The sequence below is a fragment of the Gobio gobio genome (assembly GCF_949357685.1).
Source record: "Gobio gobio genome assembly, chromosome: 9".
Taxonomy (NCBI): Eukaryota; Metazoa; Chordata; class Actinopteri; order Cypriniformes; family Gobionidae; genus Gobio; species Gobio gobio.
Genome location: NC_137115.1, coordinates 2,177,659 through 2,198,653, shown reverse-complemented (window position 1 = coordinate 2,198,653; position 20,995 = coordinate 2,177,659). Strand labels below are relative to the sequence as shown.

The window sequence follows — 20,995 nt, the reverse complement described above, 5'->3', positions numbered from 1 at the left end:
TATCTATCTATCTATCTATCTATCTATCTATCTATCTATCTATCTATCTATCTATCTATCTATCTATCTATCTATCTATCTATCTATCTATCTATCTATCTATCTATCTATCTATCTATCTAGGTTGCTTTATTGTCAGATAAAAGTGTCTGTAGATGTGAGTCATAAATCAATAAATCATAAATCTGAGCTGGTCTTTACTCTCTCCTTCCACAGAGAAAGCCGAACCGCAGCGCATCGAGTGGCGTTTCTGTCCATCCATCCATCCGTCTGTATCCATCCATCCATCCATCCATCCGTCTGTATCCATCCATCCATCCATCCATCCATCCGTCCATCGAGTGGCGTTTCTGACCCGTCTGATTCACACGCGACTACAGCGGAAGGCAAATGTGCTTCGCATCCTCATGCAATCATTCCTCATTGAAGGTGTGGCGCTCAGTAATGGGACCAATCATCTGTGGTCAAACTGTGATATTAATAAGCCTTCGCTCGACTGGACGCTGTGTGATTACCTGTCACACTTCATTTGTCGATTGTAAAAACGCTACACGACTCTTTCCTGGTCACAATTTATCAGCGATCTCATCCAGAAAGCATCATGTAGAGATCAGCACACACACCTCATGGAGGATCTTCCCCAGGGATGAGATGTTGGAGGATTTGAAGTCAGTGTTTCAGTGACTGTGATTGGATTGTTGGACCGTTTTAGCAACATTAACGTCCACCTGAGACGTGTGTTAAATCCGTCTCCCCTGACCTGAGATCATGTGAGGAAGCCTGAGACCGTATCAAAATCACTCTCTTAAATCTCCTGAAGCGTCTGAACGATGAGCTGAGATGCCACATCTTTATTCGTAAAGCTCAAATTGGCCCATCATTATCTTTTAATTACCGCGACCCAATATTGGGCCTATTATAGCCGATAATGAATCCTGTATAATCTGCAGTGGATCCTGTGATCGGGCGGGTTATTGTGTGCAAACACCAGCTCAGAGCAACTCTAGTTCCATTATATCTATCTATCTATCTATCTATCTATCTATCTATCTATCTATCTATCTGTCTGTCTGTCTGTCTGTCTGTCTGTCTGTCTGTCTGTCTGTCTGTCTGTCTGTCTGTCTGTCTGTCTGTCTATCCATCCATCCATCCATCCATCCATCCATCCATCCATCCATCCATCCATCCATCCATCATCTATCTATCTATCTATCTATCTATCTATCTATCTATCTATCTATCTATCTATCTATCTATCTATCTATCTATCTGTCTGTCTGTCTGTCTGTCTGTCTGTCTGTCTGTCTGTCTGTCTGTCTGTCTGTCTGTCTGTCTGTCTGTCTATCCATCCATCCATCCATCCATCCATCCATCCATCCATCCATCCATCCATCCATCATCTATCTATCTATCTATCTATCTATCTATCTATCTATCTATCTATCTATCTATCTATCTATCTATCTATCTATCTATCCATCCATCCATCCATCCATCCATCCATCCATCCATCCATCCATCCATCCATCCATCATCATCATCATCATCATCATCATCATCATCATCATCATCATCTATCTATCTATCTATCTATCTATCTATCTATCTATCTATCTATCTATCTATCTATCTATCTATCAGTGATGCGCGGGTTGATCCAAAATGAGCGGGTGCCTGCGGTCACCCGCGGTTACCCATGGTAACGAGTCATCCAAAATAATTTTTAATGATATTCGGGTCGCGGTCGGTCGGGTCATCCTTATTTTCCTTTTGAATGTTGAGCGTTATTAACTTTTTAATAAATAGGCTACTGACGCGGGACAAAATGCCCGCTTTCCCAACACGTTGAACTGAACAATGCCATTGTGCCATTTTAATAGGCTACTTTTAAACGCATATAGCTCAGAAAAGTCAGTTTTATGTATTTTCTGAGAGGGGGCGGGATTTTTGTTGTCAGGGGAGAGACGCACACATCGATTAGACTGGATAAACACATGCAGCATCTTAATTGTTAAGAAAATGAAACAAAATAAATGAATAAATCAATCCATTAGGAGCGCAAACTGTTCTTTTTCTGAATGCTGTATGATATAGTCTAGTGTTATGTAATAAACATGTAATTTAGTTGAAGCTTCTATTCAAAAGCAACTACATCACTCAGCTGGCATAAGAAAGTGAAACTAGCTCTTAAGGGCTTTCTCGCAGTTGACCTGCTGATGACCTTCAAGCCGGGTCGAAACATAAACATCGCGTTCATCAATAGTATGCATCTAGACAGCTGAAATGGAAAATGATGGGCCGCCGCAAGAACTGCCTGCTCTCGCCGCTGCACCTCTGAGCGCACCACGTCAGGGCCTGAAACATTTTCTCAATGGCCCAATGAGCTACGATGAGCATTTATTACTTTAAAAAAATGCGGGTCAGGAAGCGGGTCGGGTACAATATTTTCTTCTTTTTTTTTTGCGGTCCGAGTTGCGGGCGGGTTAGTTGAAAACGTCGGTCGGGTGCGGGTTGTCTATACATTGACCCGCGCATCACTGCTATCTATCTATCTATCTATCTATCTATCTATCCATCCATCCATCCATCCATCCATCCATCCATCCATCCATCCATCTATCTTTGTGTGAAGAACAGACTAAAAATGGTTGTTCATCTTCCCATCCAACACCTGAAAAGTGCTTCAAAAGTCATGTGGACTAAACGATTGGTCTGGTGGCCGAACATTATTGATGTTAACCACTTTAAGAATAAGGGATATCTGAATTTAAAAGAGCGCCCTATACCCACATATATTGGAGTAAATTGATAAAAATGCTCTCATTTTACAGAAAACACTCTACATTTTAACACAGTGGTGGAATATTGCATATATTATATTGTATTTGTTCACAATTTTATGATAAACATTTATAAAAAAGTCATTTTTTTTTAATCAATTTGTTATTTGAAAATCTATCATTTTTAATCTGTTTGGTCTATGTCCCTTCAGAAAGTTTTTGAGATCAATATGTCCAAACTATCTAATAACTCCTACTCATCTGCATTGATTTAAACCTGCCGCTGGGAAATCAACAAGAGGCTCCGCCTCCTCAACTTTGTAAAGGGATCAAAAAATCACGGCTAACAAAGACGATCAAAACTAAGGATAATAAGAGTATTTGTCTGCATCACATGTTTTGATCTGGACATCGGTGACATATCACAGTGTGGTGTGGCCATACATGCTCACACACATGTGAAAATGGTCTCATTTAGAAGAAAACAACCTAAGGAACGAGCTGATATAGCGTTTGAGGGTAGAAGCTCCACAAGGCAGTAGTGATCCGAACAGGACTATGTGTTTGCTTGTTCAAAGGAGTCATTTCCATCTTCGTGATTCTTTTGATAATAACGTTACTGTAAAGTGTTGGTAAAGTGAAATAAACTACACGGGGATAGTCTTGAGGGTGAGAGCTTTCATTTGATATATGACTTGTCGATGTTTGGTGAGATTGTGTGATATAAATATGAAATTTAATATTATTCTTGTGATTTTCTCAAGGGGTGGTCATTGCGGGGGGGTCAAATTCAGACCTTATTATCTTTTTCTATGTAACATAAATGCAAAAGTGATTGGGTTATCAAGAAAGCTGAGGTTCTAATCTTTCAAACGATACCATATGTGTAGTTTTGTGCTGCACAAGTTATATATATTTTTAAATGATTATGATGATGCAGAGCTGGTTAATTCCACTGTATTTTATTTGACAGCTCAAACGGTGGAGAATATTTTCAGAATTTTTAACTTTTTCTTTAAATTACGCACATTTTTCCTGAGTAACCAGACATTCAGAAAGCACCAGCTGGCACTGAAGCTACAATTATTGGATGGAACTATTTTTAAATCCACATTTTTAATGTTTTTAAAGCACTGCGCCTCTCAAAAGTATATATTTTCCATGAGATGGAAACGAAATGTTCCTCCACATGTCGATTTCAAATCTGTGCTCTGTTCCATCAATATTAAAAGTTCAAAATGAAACTTCTGGCATGTTTACTGGACGGATATGATGAAGTTCAGCGTCCTCCGGTGATCATGACCGTGAGAAGCCATGCGGCGGTTCAGTGTGTCCTCTCCCGTCGGACCGCCGTCGTCTCGTTGTTATTGTTATTTTCTTGTTCTTCCCCATTGTAAACCGCTGTAATCACAGTCTAAAAACACCAGAGGAAATGAAATCGCCTCTGGCTGCCATCTTGTCTGCCGTGCCGTGGACCGGAACGCTTTAATTAGAGCCGGACTGCTCAAGCGCTGCTGCTATAAAGCTGAAGCGAAACGTCATCTTCCTCTGTTCATATGTGCAAGCAGCATTTAATAAACTGCACCGTTCCTTTAGTCCGTCTGGAACGACGGCAGTGCAAACACAGCAAATCAAGAGCAAGGCCATTAATGAATCTCGACTATTTTCATATTCTCTTTGGGATTATAGAATCAAAGCAAATGCTACATTAATTAGTATGAAAAACAGATTTTTTATAATGAACACAAACTGCCAAAAGCAATGCACACACGCCTCTAGTGTCCGCCACAGGGGTTCTCCTCCGCGCATTGATTGGCTGATTCATTCGCTGTAGTTCTCACACCTCTCGTTGCATTTATTAATATACATTTATTAATAATGGAGGCATGCCAGCTGTGTTTCCAAAGTACAAGATTTAGCACGGAAAAATCAATTCAATGCATCAAAGTCATTAATGGTGCAAAGATGTTGAGATATTTATGAGACAGTATGAATCTGATGTGCATGATTTAAAACACTGAATTTTAACATTGATTCACTACTGTGGGGAACTATTGTGGCCATTTGCATGACTAAAATGTGCTGCATTGAATGCATTACACACACACACACACACACACACACACACACACACACACACACACACACACACACACACACACACACACACACACACACACACACACACACACACACACACACACACACACACTGCCCCTGCCCCTAAACCTAGCCCTCACAGGAGACTGTGCAGTTCACTTTCTGTGAAAAAAAACTTGTTCTGTGTGATTTATAAGCATTTTGAAAAGTGAGGACATGGGGAACGTCCTCATATTTCACCCTCTTTTTGTAATACCCATGACATTATACACATTTGTGTCTTTTTTATCACAAAAACATGCCCACACACACACACACACTCACTCACTCACACACACACACACACACACACACACACACACACACACACACACACACACACTGCCCCTGCCCCTAAACCTACCCATCACACACACACACACACACACACACACACACACACACACACACACACACACACACACACACACACACACACACACACACACACACACACAACACACACTGCCCCTGCCCCTAAACCTACCCATCACACACACACACACACACACACACACACACACACACACACACACACACACACACACACACACACACACACACACACACACACACACACACACACACACACACACACTTGCTCATTCACACACACACACACACACACACATACACACACACACACACACACACACACACACACACACACAAACACACACTGCCCCTGCCCCTAAACCTACCCATCACACACACACACACACACACACACACACTTGCTCATTCACACACACACACACACACACACACACTTGCTCATTCACACACACACACACACACACACACACACACACACACACACACACACACAAAAGTAAAGCAATGTTTTGGATTTCCAGCAGGGGTTTATCCGTGTAATATGAGTGTGTGTGTAATGTGTAATGTGTGTATAGCGGAGCTGATTGGTCTACAGTGTTCCCGAAGGCTGCTGTAAACAGAGATGTCTGTAACTGTTGTTTCACAGAAGTGGCGATTCCGCGTCAGTGATGATCCTCAGAGTACAGCATCTCCGTCGTCTAAACTCTTTACCTCACCAGCGCTGAGACAGACAGAAGTTCAGCATCTATTAAACATACAGCATGTGCTGCTCTTTCCCTGCGCTAGTTCGGCCTCACTCGCCCGGCGTGTTTTATTGATCGCTGGCTTTCTTCTTTTTACCTTCAAGGTTAGTCAAAGTGTTAGAAGTGTTTTTGGTACTTCAAGCTCGAACTGTTCCAATTGGACAACCCTATCACATCACTACTGCGTGCATAGTGATATTTATATTCAAATAATGGCATCTTTTTCTTTTTTTAGAAATGGCTGCGCTCTAAAATGAGAAAATTGACATCAAATAAAGTCTCTGAACATAAACACAGACTGAGCTGATCAGCTTTGATGAAACTCATGGTCTCTTTTAAATCTTGTGAAATATTACAGCGACTGATATGAACTAACACACACTATAAGCTCCAGCGTCTCGGCTTAACGCACACAGAGATCTTCAACAAAACCATCTGAAAATTGTCTTTTCTTTCTCTTTACAGTTTTTTCCAATTGCTAACACACATGACATGGACAGCACAATTATTTAAACTGACACACAGAGAGCAAAACCTCTTCTCAAGTCTTCAAAAGTCTAAACACATTTTCTGCTTTACACACATTTTGCAATTCAAAATGGCACTTTTTAAATGCACTGAACACGGTTCTTTGCAAAAGACACAACAATCTGACATAAAGTCACATGTTTGCCATTTCAAAACACTGGCATTCAGAATGACACGTCATGAGCTGATTGGCCAATACATGAGGCCAAACACCTCAATGGTTAATGTTCACACTTCAGTCAGGATGAAGCACTATAAAAACACCACAGGTCAGCACCACCATGGAAGATGTTGCAGAGAGATGCAAGATGCTGCCTAATTATTTTTCTTGCCTCTTTTTTTTTTACTGTAATATATTTTGTCTGATTTTTTTTTCAGTTTACTGTTTTTTGGGAGAATATTTTTGTTCAGTCCCATGCAAAATATATCTGTTGTGCATCTGTTGCACTGACTTGTTTACCGTAGTGAAAAATAACAAAAATAAAATGTTTCAACAGCATGTGTGTGTATCTGCATGTGAATCGATTCATGATTCGGATCGCGTGTCAAACCGCCAAACTGCTGAAATTTGGCGATCCAAACCGCTGATTCGACTCACTGATTCATAACGCTTCGAAGCTTCATGATGCATTGTTTTGAAATCGTCATCACTATGTAAGTCGTTATTTAGGGTTTTTTTGCGCACAAAAACTATTCTCGCCAATTCACAAAGTTATTTTAGAACCACTGTAGTGAGATGGACTTTGTAACTTTAGTCTTTAGTGTCTTTTAAGGGTCTTGAGAGTGTAAAGTGCATTGAGCCAATGGATTTACACTAAAATATCTTCATTTGTGTCTGAAGATGAACGGAGGTCTGACGGGTGTCGAACGACATGAGGGTAAGTAATTAATGACAGAATTTTCATTTTTGGGTGAACTAACCCTTTAATGCTATAGTTAAAAACATTAGGTTGGAGGTTGGAGAGGTATAATAAAAAAACTGGCCTTATTGTCCACTGGGAAGCCTACAACGACCATGTTAAGAGCTACAAAGATGCTCTGTCCAAGTCCAAAAATAACTATTATTCTACACTCATTGGCAACCAACAACATCAACCTAAGCAGCTTTTTTCCCCTATCAACCGCCTACTCTGCCCACTTGACAACCCTTTGCCATCTGACGTTCCTGGCTTATGCTCCAGATTCCAGGATTACTTCCAGGAAAAGGTTGAATCTATCCACCAGCAACTGCAGCAGTCCAGCTCCTCATTCATTGACCCTCCCGCTGCTTGACACAAATCTTCACGCCGGAGGACTCCCTTTCCTCTTTCTCCATGTTCAACACAGCTCAAGTTCTGGAGCTAGTGTCAAAGGCAAAGGCTACGACCTGCAAACAGGATCCAGTGCCGACTGCACTGGTTAAGGCATGTCTTCCAACTCTGGCTCCCACCCTCATCAAAATCATCAACACCTCGTTGTCTTCTGGGCTGGTCCCCACCAGCTTTAAAATTGCTGCGGTGATCCCTACACTTAAACAGCCTGGCTTGAACCACGATGATCCAAGCCACTACCGCCAATCTCCAATTTACCATTCATCTGCAAGTCATTGGAAAGGGCTGTGGCTTCTCAACTTAACCATCATATGCTACAGCACAACCTCTATGAGCCATTTCAATCTGGTTTCAGGACACAGCACAGTACTGAAACTGCCCTAATCAAAATCACACATGATCTTCTCATGGCAGCTGATTCTGGGCATGTCAGCATCTTAATACTTCTTGACCTGCCTGCGATACGGTATCCCAATCCAGTCTTCTCACTCGCCTCTCGAATCTCATTGGCCTCACTGGTACTGTGTACTCCTGGATTAAATCTTATCTCACCAACAGGCAACAATACATCACCCTTACGGATATTTGCTCTGGATTGGCGCCAGTCTTACACGGTGTGCCACAAGGATCGCTACTTGGCCCTCTACTGTTTAAAATCTATTTGTTGCCTCTTGGGATGATCATCCGGAAACATGGATTACATTTCCACTGCTACGCTGATGATACCCAGCTCTACATCAGTACTAAGCCTTCCACTCCTCTTCCACCACTGACACTTATCGACTGCCTGAAGGACATAAAGCTCTGGCTGGACAATAACCTTCTTAAACTCAATAAAGACAAAACAGAACTCATAGTGTTTGCTCCACAGTGACTTCTTAAAAAAGTTGATGACGTCATACTGGATGTGGATGGCTGTTCAATATCAGCATCTCCTCAAGTACGCAACCTGGGCGTCATCATGGACTCTACTCTCTCCTTCCAGCAATACATTAAACACACTACTAAAACGGCATTTTACCATCTCAAGAACATCTCTAGACTCTGTAGCCGAGACCCTAATCCACTCCTTCATCACCTCCCGACTCGATTACTGTAATGGTATCCTGTTTGGTCTGCCCAGCAAAGCTACTTACAGACTCCAGTATGTACAGAATTCTGCGACTAGGATGCTTACTTACACAAAACTTGGATCTCATATTACTCCAATCCTAAAGAAGCTTCATTGGCTGCCAGTTAAATCACGGATCAAATAAAAATTCCTCCTCCTGACGTACAGATCTCTAAATGGACTCGCACCGCAGTATCTGACTGATCTACTCCATCCTTACAACCAAGCTCGGTCCCTGCAGTCCTCAGACAAGGACCTGCTCGCTGTCCCTAAGTCCAGGCTACGGACGTTTGGTGATAGAGCCTAGGGTGCACCTTCACTCTGGAACAAGCTTCCTCATGCCATCCGCTCTGGCAACCTTTAAAAACCAGCTTAAAACACACCTCTTCACTGAGGCCTATGGGCCATAGCTGCTCTGGTTTCTCTCCTCTTTTTTTTCTCCTTTTAGTCTCTCTGAGGTCTTTCTGTCCAATGCGTTTCCATGAAGTCAGCCCATTCAAGGAATAACGTATAACGCCTATGAATAATGAATATGAATAACGCCTGGATAAAAAGAGTTGAATTCAATTGGTTGCCCTGTTTTTTTAAAAACACTAGGTGTTCAATTCTGTATATGCTAGAATCATTCATTTATATTCAACTGTTGTGTATGCTTATGTGAGAATCGTAAAATAACATTCAGACATTTTATAAAATAAAGTACCACTATAACCAGTAGATGGCGGAAGAGGAACACTTATTGGCTCAGCCATTTTTCCTCTTTTTTTGAATGAATTTTTATAGATTATCAAATCACTATTATAACATTAAAATATCTATTTGTGTTACTTTATTTGTACTGAACTGAAGTGTTGAATGTATAAGCTAATTGTAGGGAAAATCACAAAGTCTCATGAAAAACAAAAACTAAATAAATCTTTATTTAAATCGTGTCTGTGCTTTGTTTGTTATGATGAGAGGATTTGTAGATAATGGGAAGATTTGTGTAAAACGTAAAATTCATTCAGCGTTTTGAGACGATAAAACTTGTTTTGATCGATATGGATTCTCATTCCTGGTAAATTAAACATATGACTAGTCATTATTTTCAACAGAAATGCCCGTGATTGGCTACAACACTCAACGCTGTAAAATCATGCACATGACCCAAATAAAATAACCAGATCACTCAAAAAAACATTCCTCAACATTATCTCTCCCCAGAATAAAATGCTACTGTAAAGCCCAGTCGAAGTCAATGCACATATTGTGTTAATATTTATCAGAAATTGCTGCAAATATAGTGAAACTGCTGTCTCTCCTGCTTAATCCTATTCACACAGATAGCGTCACATCGCTCCGGGTGTGTGATAGGGCCCATAAAATCAGAATTCTGTGATGTGAAGCCGCAATTCTGACTTTATCTAAAAAGTTGCAATTATCTTTTAAAATGTTTTATTCTGTGGCGGAAACAAGCTTCCATATTAAATCGGTCAAAAGTGACAATAAAGACATTAATAATGAGACTTTCTATTAATCAAAGAATCCTGAAGAATAAAACGTATAACTGTTCCACAGAAATATGAACACTGATAATAAACATAAATGTGTGTTGATCATCAGATCCTCATATGAGAATGATCAGTGAAGGGTCATGTGACTCTGATAAATTCAGCTTTGATCGCAGGAATAAATGACACTTTACTGTATATTCATGAAGAAAGTTGTTATTTTATGCAGTTTTTACAGTATTTTTGATCAAATAAATGCAGCCTTGGTGAGCAGAAGAGTCATGGGAACCATTTTAATTTACATACGTAATAAAAGACAGGCACAACATGTTTGCAATACAGCCTCCGATTATTTTGGCACATTTCAACTTCTAATATATCCAATATTCTAAGTACCTGATGAATTATATATATAAAAAAACAGTTTCAAAATACAATCCGCAATTGATTCCAGCAGCTGGTGTTTGAGTTACAGTCACGATCTCAGCGATCTCAGCGATCAGGAAGCGGCCCGTGTCTCACAGGCACCATTTGTAGTTTGCTGGAGCTTAGCTGGTGTTCCATCTAAATTGCTCCCTGAAGTTATTGGATTTTTGCGGAGCGGGCAGACGCTGACAGCTACAAGTTACTTCATGGGCAGGCATTAATTAGGCCGGTGGTAAGGAGCTAGAGAGAGAGGGAAGGAGAGAAACCCAGCGCAGAGAAGCTGACGGTTCGCCGGCTGCTTTCTTAAGCTACTCACTTTCTATTAGGTCAGAGATGTTGCATGGGGCTTCTGTCCTAATGCAGAGCTGGTGTCAGTGCTGGAGCCGCCGGCTTGTCAGAACCAATGCTTTTCAAACAGATTTCCCCTTTAACACGTTCTGCATACAATTACAATCTAATGCCATACATCTCAGGGATGCGCGAGGGCAGGAGTTTATCGCTCCGGGTGTTATTTAGAGAGGCGAGAGGGGGATATGAAAGGCTCTGGGTTCCTTTGCAGTTCAGTCCAATTCGGTGTCGTGGAAGGTAAAGTCAGTTCACCCCACATGCGTCTTCCCTCATGAATCAAATTGAGTGAATGTCAAAATGTAAAGTTTTGCTATCCGTGCGTGAAACATGCATGTTTAAATCCCTTATGAAGCGCTGCTGGATCGGAGGAATGGTTGGTGCTGGAGTCGCTCACTGACTGCCGGCCGCGGATCTGAAACACAGAGAAACACACACTTTAGAAGAGGAGAATCAGCGGATTTATAGCTGCGAGCAGCGATGACGGGCCCAAACCCGGTGGCTTCAGGGCAACTGTGCACGACGGGCAATATGCATTTAAACCGGGTAAATGTAAAAAAGACCATTTAAAAAAAAATCGTTTGGATGACATTATTTTAATCGGTCGCCATAGCAACACTGTTTGAGATATCCAAAAGCACAATTTAACATGAAACGCAGCATTACTGTAACCCAGGGTTATTATTACAGTAAAACAAATTCCAAATTAAACTTCTGAATAATTATATATTTCAGTGCTAAATGTTAACTGAAATATGTTATTTTATTTCAGTTAGTCGCCAGAGCAATATTTCTCTGGTTTAACTTGTGCCAAAATAACTCAAACTAAAATTAGACTAATAAACATTATATAGACGCATTAAAAAAACTTGACAAAATGACAAAAAACACAATGAAAACAGAATATATATAGCCTCTCGCTAGGGTCCCTACGCAGTGTTCACTACAATAAACACTTAGATATGGACTGTTCAGTGGACTAAATCTCGGCACTGGGACTGGATCTTCTTTTATTATTTGTGTATGTACATCTTGAATCTCAAAGCATTTAACCCCTTGCCTGTAACCCCCCATTTTGCCAAGTGGGACATACCCCAAATAAAAGGGCTGCTGCTCGCAAGTCTTTCTGAATATACACATAAGAAACATATCTAGAAAGCTTAAGAGTTTACACTTCAAGACTCAGACCTACTCAGAATGTTATAAATATGGAGATATATAGGCTCAAACATTAAAACAAAAATAAAAAATATTTTTAAATAAATTAAAATAAAAAATATTAATAATATATTTTTAAATGTATAAAAATATTATGTGAATGTAGTATAACAACTTATAACCACAACTAAAGTGAAGTCACAAGTGTGGTCACACTTCGTTTCAAATCTGAGGATGAAATCTCTAAAATTATGCATTTTATGAAGCATATTGTAAGACTATGTCATGTGAGTTTTAGCGAATGCTAAGATAAGATGCTATCATTATGTCATTGGCCTGTAAAACACATACTTTCAGTCTACTTTCAACTGCTTATTTCATACTCTATTGTTTTCATTCAATCAACTTGTCTGTCATGAATTACTTTATCCTCATTATCCTTTTATAGTAATTGTTTTGTTTTGGAATTGCAAACAAACAAACAAGAAAAAGCATGCTTTTGGTACCTTATGTGAAATAAAATATAGCTCCTAGCGTGACAGGTGCATTAGAGCTACAGTTAGCATCAAGCTACATAACACAATATAAAAGATTAAAATTACACTTTAACTCCAAACTCCCGTTAAACAGCCAGCGCATGTTTGGATTTACTTCCGATCGTGATGTAATGTTCAATGATGTTAGAATTTTATATTTAGCATTTTATATGGAGCTAATCGCTACACCTGTTTAGCATGTTACTGGAAACATTCTTTATTCATATGAAAATACACCAAATCACAAGCAAAACACACACAAACCATATGCCATCGTAATCGTGCGTTTATTAGCTGCTTGGTTCACATGTTGGCAATGTTTACAACGGAGAGATGAGATGAAGTGCACTGAACAGCGTGAACAGGATTATGATCACGTTGTGTCACTTAAGATGATTGACAGCTGTACAGCGAATGAGAGATCATCATAAGTGACGTCCAGCAGGAAGAACACAGACAGAGATCGCTCTGAATGTCATTCAGCACTTCAGATCAGCATAATTCAGTGAATAATTAATAGAATTATTTTGCTGTGTGACGATAATGAATCTATATTTGTCCAAATATGCGAGCCTGCGGTTTAGTGCATGTGTGTGACCACAAATAAAACGGAGAAGACGTGACTGGCTTTTGATTCTTGTTGATATTTCATTCAAAATATTGTTCATTACAGATCGGTTATTTTGCACTCCTGACATAAATTAAGAAATGAATGTCACTGCAACCTCGTTTTAGCATAAACAGTGGTCAAATAACGAAGCTGGAGGCTTTACGTTTTTCCAGATGAAGTTAAAGTGTGATGTTTTAACGTGCAGTGAATGTTGAACGACAGTAATCTGGGGCCGTCGGCGATCTTTGACTGCAAAGGTGTTAAAAACTGGTTGTGTTTCTCCTCAAAGACAAATGGAAAATGGACTGCATTTCTATAGCGCTTTCAACAGACCCATGGCTTTACATATTTCCTCACATTCACCCATTCATTCACCGAAAGCATCAGGTCACGATGAACAGAAGTCCACAACATCTCGTCATTCCCATTCCCGCCCCAACGAGACGCCTTTAAAAGAGCTTAGATGGCTTTCATTAGGCACCGATGTTCCAATCTCATCCAATCACCAATCCCTAAACCATTACAGCAGGTAAGTCCAAACTTTTAATGCACTCAGCTGCACTTCATTCCCTGCGGAGCGCTAATGCTGCTGGAGGAATAGCTTTAAATGCATCATTAAACCTGCCAGAGAATTAACTTGGACAGAACTTAATTATGTCACACGCAAGGCCTTGCAACTTCAGGATTTGAGGAAAACCAATATTGCAGGGCTGGAGAATGAAGTTGGTTCGTTTAGATACATAATTAGAGTCAATCAGCCATGTTCCCGCGGTGTGTGTTGAGACTGAGCAAACAGAAACCGAAGAGAGATTTTACATACAAAATGGATCCCTGAGCAAAAGCAGCGAGTGATGAATACAGGTACAGCACTGAGTCCCAGAAACACATGCAGAGTAACATGACCTGCTCAGATCTGCTGAACACAAGCAGTCTGTTAGAATAAAACGAGATGCGTTTGGCAAGTCGTTCCTCTCCTCTTCAACTGTCAAGCCCATACGGCTCATCTTGAGTTTGATTCGACTTGATCTGACGGCGGGCAAAGGGAAAATATTGAGTGAAGCTCATGCACGAGGCAGTAACTCCGTCATCCGTGCTCAAGTCAACCGGAGCGCCCTGAGAGATTCCCGACTTTTGTCTCTTCTGGATCCTCTGTGTGATCTGAGTTTGGAGACGACGTGACGTCTCGCTGTCATTCCTGTGCGTTCCCCTGATCTGAACGCAGTGTGTGTCATTCTCCACATGAGCACGGAGGTGAACGCCAGACTGATTTCATAAGCACGTTTGCATTTCTTTGCACAGTTTTTGCTGCTTCTACACTGCAAAAAATGCTTTTCTTACTTAGTATTTTTGTCTTGTTTCTGGTCCAAACATCTAAAAATTCTCAAAACAAGAAGCATTTACTAGCCAAATAAAAATGATTGTCTTGTTTTGGGGGGAAATAATTCAAAATTAGCAAAATAATCTGCCAATGGGGTAAGCAAAATAATCTTAATTCAAACAGAAAACAAGATTATTTTGCTTAACCAATTGGCAGATTATTTTGTTTATTTTACGCAAAAACTCCTTTAATTTTGAGTTATTTTCCCCCAAAACAAGACAAAAACTTTTGCTTGTCTAGTACATGTTTCTTAATGTAAGATTTTTTAGATATTTGGACTGAAAACAAGACAAAAATACTAAGTAAGAAAAGCAGAACAGTAGATCCGGTCGTGGGTTTGATTCACAGGGAATGCATGGACTGATGGACTTCAGATTAAACTCTTTCCCCACCAGTGACTGAAATATTCCATAATTTACTGTATGACACAATACTTAAAGGGGTCATGTTGTCTGATGTCAACTTATGATGTTCGCATACATTCAAAAACATCATAATGAATAAGTAATAGGCTAATTTATACCCTGGTTTTGAGCCGCTCTCCTGAAACGCTCTGTTTTTATGGGCGTGGAAGTCTTGAAGACTTGGAAGTAAACGCCCACTGCTAATTGGATAACAGTTTTGTATATTATAATGAGCGTCGACTCCCCCGTCGGTACATGTGGGGAATTGTTTTGAAAACCTCCAATGTGGAAAAATGGCAACCGGAATGATTCGCCAATACATGTTCGTCCCAGAGTCTGATCCCGAATCGCAGGACAATGAACCAACAGCACCTCAAATACAAGGGATACTCCAGCCTGTGACAGCATGCTAAATTATCCTTAAAAGCCAGCTGTGTGCCCTGTGATCTTAAATTATGTGTGTGTTTGACAAGCTAAATCCTTTATATTTGGACCCTTCTGTGCCTGGTTAGACACGTACACATAATCAGTAGATATCAAACGATCTGTAACGATGCAATACTAACACATATAAGAATATGTTTTACTCACATTGCACCGTTCCTGTCGGATCCAATATAGAAGACAGAGCATCGAGTTTTAATCTCAATCTGTCTGCAAATCCTGTCTTGACCTGTGTCTTGTTTACAAACGAATCCGTGGTGAAATGAAGGAACAAACGTGCAATGTCTTCCCAAAGTGAGCTGGACATTCATTAAAAATAAAGTTCAACCACACATTCCTAATATTAGAATCTGAAGGAAGCTTATGAGCGACTGTGTTCTTCCACAACCAGACACAGAGCAATATCTCGCTATCTTCGGCCTGTTTATTGCTTGGTAGCGTGATCCGTTTAGCTCCACGAGTCGGTGGGCGGGGCTTGAGGCGGCGTTTCGCCACACGCTGAGGTCAAGGGTCGACATAATCAAGCGTTTGCTGGGTCTGGTGTCTATAAAAGCTTTTATTTGACTAACAAGGACGTTTTCAGCTCTGAAACTTACAGGATATTCTTATATCACCATTAACCTTTATATATCAAAGGCTCAAGTTGATTTCTCACCCCTTTAAACTTTTGTCATCTTTTTAAAAAATACGCTGGGGAAAGAGTTAATATGATGTAACACTAGTGATTAACCTTTAAACATAATATAAATACATTTATATTAGAGAAAATGTGTGTTAAATTACAATTTATTTTAGATTTTTTTTTTTTATTACAAAGTGGCAATTTAATTTTGCAATAAAAAGACTAAATTAGTATTTTCTTTTAAAATATACTCCAATAATAATAATAAAAACAACTTTTTAGTGTAGATAAATACAAAAATAATTACATTTATTTGCATGATCACCATTGATATTTTATTGGTATACCATCATTTTTTATATTATTAATTCAATTAAATTTTTTATTTTCAGTTTTCAAAACTATGTTGCTGTAATTTTGTCATGTGTATTTGTCTTTTTTATTATTTCATTATCTCAGTCCTTCAACTTCAACTAAACAATGATGACTTATTGACAACTATCTGAAATAAAATGAGTTCTATATATATTAATATATAATATATATATATATACAGTGGCAAGAAAAATTATGTGAACCGCTTGCAGAATCTGTGAAAATGTGAATAATTGTAACTAAATAAGAGGGATTATACAAAATGCATGTTATTTTATATTTTATTTAACGGGGTTATTTTAATAAATTCAGCTATTTTTTGGTCTTGTGGACTATATGTAAAAAAATAATTATGTCAAAAATCTTATTCAGGACAGCACAAAATAAAAAATAACATGCATTTTGTATGATCCCTCTTATTTAGTTAAAATTATTCACATTTTCACAGATTCTGCGAGCGGTTCACATACTTTTTCTTGCCACTGTATATATATATATATATATATATACACAGTATAAAAAAGCAAATATATATAGTCACTATATAGTGTTTCATTATTACATTTAGCAGATGATTTTATCCAAAGATGATTTTTATGTATGTGTGTATATAATCAAGTCGCTTCTGTTTAGACGTTTGCAATCTTCCTCGTTCATTTCCGAATGGAGACGTGTGTTCTGGGAAACTGCACAGGTGTGGAAATATTGTGTTGCGTTCATTTGTATGATCGATTACAGGAGCTTCTGTAGGCATATGCATTTACTCACTTCTAAACATGAATAAAACGGTACACTGCATTAAACACTGAAAGCGCTTGTGACAGTCAAACCTCTCTTGCCAACAAATGCTCAAGTCTGACAAAGAGAATTTGTGAAGGAATGGAAATGAAGTAAGACTGATCGCTGCCAGGACCCAGCAAACCCGAGAGACGCTCAAACGCATCCGCAGCACTGAGAAAAACTCACTCCGGCTTCATCTCGTGTCTCCAAGGCCTACAGAAGCTCCTGTAATCGATCATACAAATGAACGCAACACAATATTTTCACACCTGTGCAATTTCCCAGAACACACGTCTCCATTCGGAAATGAACGAGGCAGATTGCAAACGTCTAAACAGAAGCGACTTGATTTAGCACTGCGATAATATGGCAAGACAAAGGAGACGAATAATGAAAAGAATTGATCAGGAGGCATATTCACACCGTGGGAGCAACGATAAAGCAGAAAGTTCCTCAGAGGAAGAGTTTCCTTCACCCTGACCGTCATCTTTTCCATTAAAAGAGCTTATATAAACATCCGCATGCAATGCAAAGCCAGCGATAAGAGCGAGAGACACCTCGGCTTTGCTCCGGATTCATGCTGACAGACAGTTTCATTTGTGCCGGACACTCGTTTCCTCCGCCTATAGGAGTGTGTAGAGAGCCGAGAAACACTGGTGTGACGCTCTCATTGTGCATTCATTCTCTCCTTCATTTGCATTGAAATGGGAATGCCATATTTCATTCCTGTCCCTGGTAAACTTATATTTATTTATATATTTACAGTGTAGAGAACACGTTCCCTCTGTTCTACTCACTCCGGTGTAAATGAGAGCTGTGATAAAGAAAATGCAATTCATGGGGAATCATCCAAGACACACACACGAGCGTATTTTGTAAATGTTTTTGCACAATTAACTTGCTGAAGCATCACTTTACAGCACGTATATTTCCTCTATAGAGCAGCAAAATTGGATTTGGGGTTGAAATCAGCGGGAAAGCGTGTTACTCGTTTGAGTCCCAATGTCCAGAGTTACTTCTGCACTGTCCAACTGGTGATTGTGATCTGAAAACACGTCCTAGAAATATGAAATCCATTCAAAAAGGAACATCTTCAGGTGTACACTGCAAAAAAATGCTTTTCTTACATGGTATTTTTGTCTTGTTTTCAGTCCAAATATCTAAAAAATCTTACATTAGGAAACATTTACTAGACAAGCAAAAGTTGTTGTCTTGTTTTGGGGGAAAATAACTCAAAATTAATGGATTTTTTGCTTAAAATAAGCAAAATAATCTGCCAATGGGATAAGCAAAATAATCTTGTTTTCTGTTTGAATTAAGATTATTTTGCTTACCCCATTGGCAGATTATTTTGCTTATTTTAAGCAAAAACTCAAAATAATTTTGAGTTATTTTCCCCCAAAACAAGACAACAACTTTTGCTTGTCTAGTAAATGCTTCTTAATGTAAGATTTTTTAGATATTTGGACTGAAAACAAAACGAAAATACTAAGTAAGAAAAGCATTTTTTGCAGTGTATTCTCCACCAAATCTCTACTCTTAGAGTGTTTCTGCGATGATGGTTGAACGATGTTTTTATACAGTGATTTTCTGGCTGTATTGTTGGTCGTGATCGATCGACTGCTGGATGATGCGAAGTTATCGATTGGCTGCACAACTGTAGCGTTTGCAAATCCGATCATAAATGAAAAAAACAGAGAAACTGCCACCAAGCTCAAACCCTCAGCTGACCACCCACCAATCACACTCTCCTCCACAGATGTCTGCAAGGCACTGAGCCGGATCAGCGCACACAAGGCTGCTGGACCAGACAACATCCCTGGACGTGTGCTCAGGGCATGTGCGGAGCAGCTCGCTGGGGTTTTTACAGACATTTTCAACCTGTCTCTCGCCCAAGCAGCTGTACCATCATGCTTTAAACGCACTTCCATTGTGCCAGTGCCGAAACACTCCAGCCCGAGGTGCCCTAATGACTACCGCCCTGTAGCACTCACACCCATCATTATGAAGTGCTTTGAGCGGCTGGTCCTGGAACACCTAAAAGACTCTCTACCATCCACATTGGACTCACACCAGTTTGCCTACCGCAGCAATAGGAGCACAGAGGATGCCGTTTCCATGGCACTGCACTCTGTGCTCACCCACCTGGACAATAAAAACACTTATGCACGCATGCTGTTTGTTGACTTCAGCTCAGCATTCAACACTGTCATCCCATCCAAGTTAATTGCCAAACTTGGAGACCTGGGCATCAACACTTCAATGTGTAACTGGATTTTGGACTTCCTAACTGACAGACCCCAGAATGTTCGTTCAGGACTCACCTGCTCCACATCCATCACACTCAACACTGGTGTACCACAGGGCTGTGTGCTAAGCCCGTTTCTCTACTCCCTCTTCACCGCCGACTGCAAGCCTGTGTATGGAACTAATTCCATCGTCAAGTTTGCGGACGACACTACGGTGATTGGTCTCATCAGCAACAACGATGAGACTGCCTACAGGGAGGAGATCCAGCACCTGGCCACATGGTGCGCTGATAATAACCTGCTCCTCAACACCACCAAAACGAAGGAGCTCATCGTGGACTTCAGGAAAGAGTCAAGAGGCACACACGACACCATCCACATCAATGGAATGGCTGTTGAGCGTGTCTCCAGTTTCAAGTTCCTGGGGATCCACATCTCGGCGGACATGTCGTGGACGACCAACACCTCCAGCCTGGTCAAGAAGGCTCACCAGCGCCTCTTCTTCCTGAGGACACTGAGGAAGAATCAGCTCTCCTCGGCTATCCTGGTGAACTTCTATCGCTGCGCAATAGAAAGCATCCTGACCAACTGTGTGGCAGTGTGGTATGGGAGCTGCTCTGTTGCGGAGCGCAAGGCACTGCAGCGGGTGGTGAAAACTGCCCAGCGCATCACAGGGACTCCACTGCCTGCCATCGAACACATCCAGAGGAAACGCTGCCTGCATCGAGCTCGCAGCATCCTCAAGGACTCCTCTCACCCAGCCCACAGACTGTTTTCTCTCCTGCCCTCCGGCAGGCGTTTCAGGATCCTCCGGACCAGGACCAGCAGACTTAAGAACAGTTTTTTCCCCAGAGCTGTCTCTTTACTGAACTCAAACCCCCGCTGATCCACTTCCCTCATAAACTGCGAACTCTCCTACCTCACATCTTCCTTCACTTTGTTATTTGCACTACCGACTGTTTATTACAGTAACAACTGTTTACTTATGCATTCTGCACCACCATACCGTAACTGGATTATGCTCATCTGCACTGCCGACTGTATTTACAGTAACAATGTTTACATTTGCATTTTGCACCGTACTTCTAACTGGAATATGCAACCACTTTCCACTGCACTTTTACACTTTCTTTCGGATAGCTCTGTCCATAATTTATTGTACTAACTTAATCCACTGCTATATTCCTCATATTAGCCTAACATATTATTGTATACCTCTAACTGTAAAATT

The 20,995-nt window shown here is 40.3% G+C and overlaps 1 long non-coding RNA gene across 1 annotated transcript in view; it reads right to left on the bottom strand.

Annotated features, from left to right (window-relative positions):
- Positions 1–10,715: 10,715 nt before the first annotated feature.
- Positions 10,716–20,995, bottom strand: part of LOC307131897 — a 61,843-nt gene continuing 51,563 nt past the window's right edge. The window contains exon 4 of the long non-coding RNA XR_013817242.1: positions 10,716–11,623. This is a non-coding gene — a long non-coding RNA (uncharacterized lncRNA). The remainder of the gene's footprint in view (positions 11,624–20,995) is intronic.